This window comes from Dunckerocampus dactyliophorus, unplaced genomic scaffold (genome assembly GCF_027744805.1).
Source record: "Dunckerocampus dactyliophorus isolate RoL2022-P2 unplaced genomic scaffold, RoL_Ddac_1.1 HiC_scaffold_25, whole genome shotgun sequence".
NCBI classification, from domain to species: domain Eukaryota; kingdom Metazoa; phylum Chordata; class Actinopteri; order Syngnathiformes; family Syngnathidae; genus Dunckerocampus; species Dunckerocampus dactyliophorus.
Window position 1 is genome coordinate 107,501 of NW_026559861.1, and position 5,000 is coordinate 112,500.

The following is a 5,000-nucleotide window of genomic DNA, read 5'->3' on the forward strand; positions in this document are numbered from 1 at the left end:
TCAGAAACTCAGGCCGAGCTGCCTGGAGCCCAGGGGCGGCTGTAAAGTCTGTGGAGAGCCGCTGTGTCCCTGGATGAAATGAGAAAAAGGGTGAAAAAATGGCAAAGTGTCAAGGGAAAAATTCAGAAACCCATGCCTAGGGTCCTGGAGCCCAGGGGCGGCTGTAAAGTCTGTGGAGAGCCGCTGTGTCCCTGGATGAATTGAGAAAAAGGGTGAAAAAATGGCAAAGTGTCAAGGGAGCTAGGCAGAAACCCATGCCTAGGGTCCTGGAGCCCAGGGGCGGCTGCAAAGTCTGTGGAGAGCCGCTGTGTCCCTGGATGAAATGAGAAAAAGGGTGGAAAAATGGCAAAGTGTCAAGGGAGCTAGGCAGAAACCCATGCCGAGCTGCCTGGAGCCCAGGGGCGGCTGTAAAGTCTGTGGAGTGCCGCTGTGTCCCTGGATGAAATGAGAAAAAGGGTGAAAAAATGGCAAAGTGTCAAGGGAGAAATTCAGAAACTCAGGCCGAGCTGCCTGGAGCCCAGGGGCGGTTCTAAAGTGTGTGGAGAGCCGCTGTGTCCCTGGATGAATTGAGAAAAAGGGTGAAAAAATGGCAAAGTGTCAAGGGAGAAATTCAGAAACTCAGGCCGAGCTGCCTGGAGCCCAGGGGCGGTTCTAAAGTGTGTGGAGAGCCGCTGTGTCCCTGGATGAATTGAGAAAAAGGGTGAAAAAATGGCAAAGTGTCAAGGGAGCTAGGCAGAAACCCATGCCTAGGGTCCTGGAGCCCAGGGGCGGCTGCAAAGTCTGTGGAGAGCCGCTGTTGCCCTGGATGAAATGAGAAAAAGGGTGAAAAAATGGCAAAGTGTCAAGGGAGCTAGGCAGAAACCCATGCCTAGGGTCCTGGAGCCCAGGGGCCGCGGGAAAGTCTGTGGAGAGCCGCTGTGTCCCTGGATGAAATGAGAAAAAAGGTGAAAAAATGGCAAAGTGTCAAGGGAGCTAGGCAGAAACCCATGCCTAGGGTCCTGGAGCCCAGGGGCCGCGGGAAAGTCTGTGGAGAGCCGCTGTGCCCCTGGATGAAATGAGAAAAAGGGTGAAAAAATGGCAAAGTGTCAAGGGAGCTAGGCAGAAACCCATGCCTAGGGTCCTGGAGCCCAGGGGCCGCGGGAAAGTCTGTGGAGAGCCGCTGTGTCCCTGGATGAAATGAGAAAAAAGGTGAAAAAATGGCAAAGTGTCAAGGGAGCTAGGCAGAAACCCATGCCGAGCTGCCTGGAGCCCAGGGGCGGCTGCAAAGTCTGTGGAGAGCCGCTGTGTCCCTGGATGAAATGAGAAAAAAGGTGAAAAAATGGCAAAGTGTCAAGGGAGAAATTCAGAAACCCAGGCCGAGCTGCCTGGAGCCCAGGGGCGGCTGTAAAGTCTGTGGAGTGCCGCTGTGTCCCTGGATGAAATGAGAAAAAAGGTGAAAAAATGGCAAAGTGTCAAGGGAGCTAGGCAGAAACCCATGCCTAGGGTCCTGGAGCCCAGGGGCGGTTCTAAAGTCTGTGAGAGCCGCTGTGTCCCTGGATGAATTGAGAAAAAGGGTGAAAAAATGGCAAAGTGTCAAGGGAGAAATTCAGAAACTCAGGCCGAGCTGCCTGGAGCCTCAAAGCGGATAGAAATAGCGTGGAGAGCCGCTGTTAAGCCAGACGCCCTCTGGCGGACACAGGCAGGAGTTGCAGTAAATGCATTGAAGTCAATGGGCGAGAGTACCCAATGCGCCAAAAAAGTGCTGAAAATATGACAAAGTGTCAAATGAATGGGAGTCAATGGGCGAGAGTACCCAATGCACAAAAAAAGTGCTGAAAATATGACAAAGTGTCAAATGAATGGGAGTCAATGGGCGAGAGTACCCAATGCGCCAAAAAAGTGCTGAAAATATGACAAAGTGTCAAATGAATGGGAGTCAATGGGCGAGAGTACCCAATGCACAAAAAAAGTGCTGAAAATATGACAAAGTGTCAAATGAATGGGAGTCAATGGGCGAGAGTACCCAATGCACAAAAAAAGTGCTGAAAAAGTCCACACGAGCCTAGTCAGAAATGCAGGCCGAGGCGGCTGGAGCCCCAAAGCGGCTATAAAAAGCGTGGAGAGCCGCTGTCGCCCCGGAGAAACGGAGAAAAAGTGCTGAAAAAAGGCCCACGTCCTAACGGACCTAGGCGGAAGTGCAGGCGAGGCGGCAGGAGTCTGAAAACCGCTATAAAAAGCGTGGAGAGCCGCTGTCGCCCCGGAGAAACGTAGAAAAAGTGCTGAAAAAAGGCCTAAATCCTAACGGACCTAGGCGGAAGTGCAGGCGAGGCGGCAGGAGTCTGAAAACGGCTATAAAATGCGTGGAGAGCCGCTGTCGCCCCGGAGAAACGGAGAAAAAGTGCTGAAAAAAGGCCTAAATCCTAACGGACCGAGGCGGAAGTGCAGGCGAGGCGGCAGGAGTCTGAAAACGGCTATAAAATGCGTGGAGAGCCGCTGTCGCCCCGGAGGAACGGAGAAAAAGTGCTGAAAAAAGGCCTAAATCCTAACGGACCGAGGCGGAAGTGCAGGCGAGGCGGCAGGAGTCTGAAAACGGCTATAAAATGCGTGGAGAGCCGCTGTCGCCCCGGAGGAACGGAGAAAAAGTGCTGAAAAAAGGCCTAAATCCTAACGGACCGAGGCGGAAGTGCAGGCGAGGCGGCAGGAGTCTGAAAGCGGCTATAAAACGCGTGGAGAGCCGCTCGGATGATTTTTCAAAGTGTCAAATGAATGGGAGTGAATGGGGCAGAGTACCCAATGTGTAAAAAAAGTGCTGAAAAAACGACAAAGTCCACACGAGCCTAGTCAGAAATGCAGTCCGAGGCGGCTGGAGCCCCAAAGCGGCTATAAAACGCGTGGAGAGCCGCTCGGATGATTTTTCAAAGTGTCAAATGAATGGGAGTGAATGGGGCAGAGTACCCAATGTGTAAAAAAAGTGCTGAAAAAACGACAAAGTCCACACGAGCCTAGTCAGAAATGCAGTCCGAGGCGGCTGGAGCCCCAAAGCGGCTATAAAATGCGTGGAGAGCCGCTCGGATGATTTTTCAAAGTGTCAAATGAATGGGAGTGAATGGGGCGGAGTACCCAATGCGCGAAAAAAGTGCTGAAAAAACGACAAAGTCCACACGAGCCTAGTCAGAAATGAAGGCCGAGGCGGCTGGAGCCCCAAAGCGGCTATAAAATGCGTGGAGAGCCGCTCGGATGATTTTTCTAAGTGTGAAATGAATGGGAGTGAATGGGGCGGAGTACCCAATGCGCGAAAAAAGTGCTGAAAAAACGACAAAGTGTCAAATGAATGGGAGTGAATGGGCGGAGTACCCAATGCGTGAAAAAAGGTCTGGAAAAACGACAAAGTGTCAAATGAATGGGAGTCAATGGGCGGAGTACCCAATGCGCGAAAAAAGTGCTGAAAAAATGACAAAGTGTCAAATGAATGGGAGTCAATGAGTGTTTTGGTCGACCAGGAAAAAACGCGTTTACGGGAGAGGGTAAATCAGCCGAGAGGGGGGGGGGGGGGTATACTTTACCCTCTCCCGTAAATGCCATTTTTCCTGGTTGACCAAAACACCTCCAGCACGATTTCGGAAACCCAGTTTTTAGAAACACTGACCTCCAGGGGAAGTACCGAGAAAAGCACACTTTTGAATCCGCTTTTGACGCACTGAAACACGGACGTGAGCTGGGGCTGTGCCGCTCTTGGAAAACCCCTGGAGGTTATTTTCTAAAACGGGTTTCCGCGTCCCCCGGGCGCCCGTGTTGGGCCGCGCAAGGCGGTCCGGGCTGCCCACCCCATCTGAGTGCCCCGTTGGGCCGCGTGCATGGCAGGCATCCAAGGAAGGCTGATGAGCAGCGGTGATGATGATGATGAGACACCAGCTGCAAATTTGACAAAGTGTCACCTCTCAAGCATTTCCAAGCGTGACACAAACAAAAGGGAACGGGAACTTTTATATGAGTGACTTGTGCTTCTTTTTCTCCAAGTGTCACTCCACAGCTGGCACCCAGGCTGTGTGACGCAGGTGTCCGACGAGGAGCGCCCGCGATGGGCCGCGTCAGGCGGCCCGGGCCGCGCTATCACCTCCGGATGACAACATCCAAAGGAGCACGTTGGTGCTTGCTGGGAGTTTGCGCACGCGATAGGCGACGCCTGGCGGCCCTGGCCGCGCCTCGCCAGCGGGTAATGACGACCGCGAGCGCCATGCTGCGCCGATGGAGCTGTCCGAGGAGCGAGAGCGCCCGCCATGGGCGGCATCCGGCGGCCCCTGGCCGTGCTTCGTCTGCGGGTCGCTCTCCACCTCCGGGTGGCCAATCCGAGGTGTCCGCAAAGTGTGTGCGCTCGCCATGGGCGGCATCCGGCGGCCTCTGGCCGTGCTTCGTCTGCGGGTGCACACTCGGAGCGAGGCTCCTGCTCGCTCCGGCGCGGTAGCTTTGTCCGCGCTCCACCTCCGGGTGGCGAATCCCAAAAAGCAGCACTTTGGTGCTACGAAGGTGTCAGAAGAGTGTGTGCGCCCGCCATGGGCGGCATCCGGCGGCCTCTGGCCGTGCTTCGTCTGCGGGTGCACACTAGGCGCGGTGGCTTTGTCCGCGCTCCACCTCCGGGTGGCGAATCCCAAAAAGCAGCACTTGGGTGCTTCGTAGGTGTCAGAAAAGTGTGTGCGCCCGCCATGGGCGGCATCCGGCGGCCTCTGGCCGTGCTTCGTCTGCGGGCGCACACTCGGAGCGAGGCTGCTGCTCGCTCCGGCGCGGTGGCTGGGTCCGCGCTCCACCTCCGGGTGGCGGAAGGAATCGAAAAGGAGCACTTTGCTGCTTCGCAGGTGTCAGAGGAGTGGGAGCGCCCGCCATGGGCGGCATCCGGCGGCCCCTGGCCGTGCTTCGTCTGCGGGTCGCTCTCCACCTCCGGGTGGCCCACTCCAAAGAAAATAAAAAAGGAGCCCAGCTCACTGGAAGGCAAGCTGAGGCTCCGGCGCGGGTAAGAGGGGCCCGCG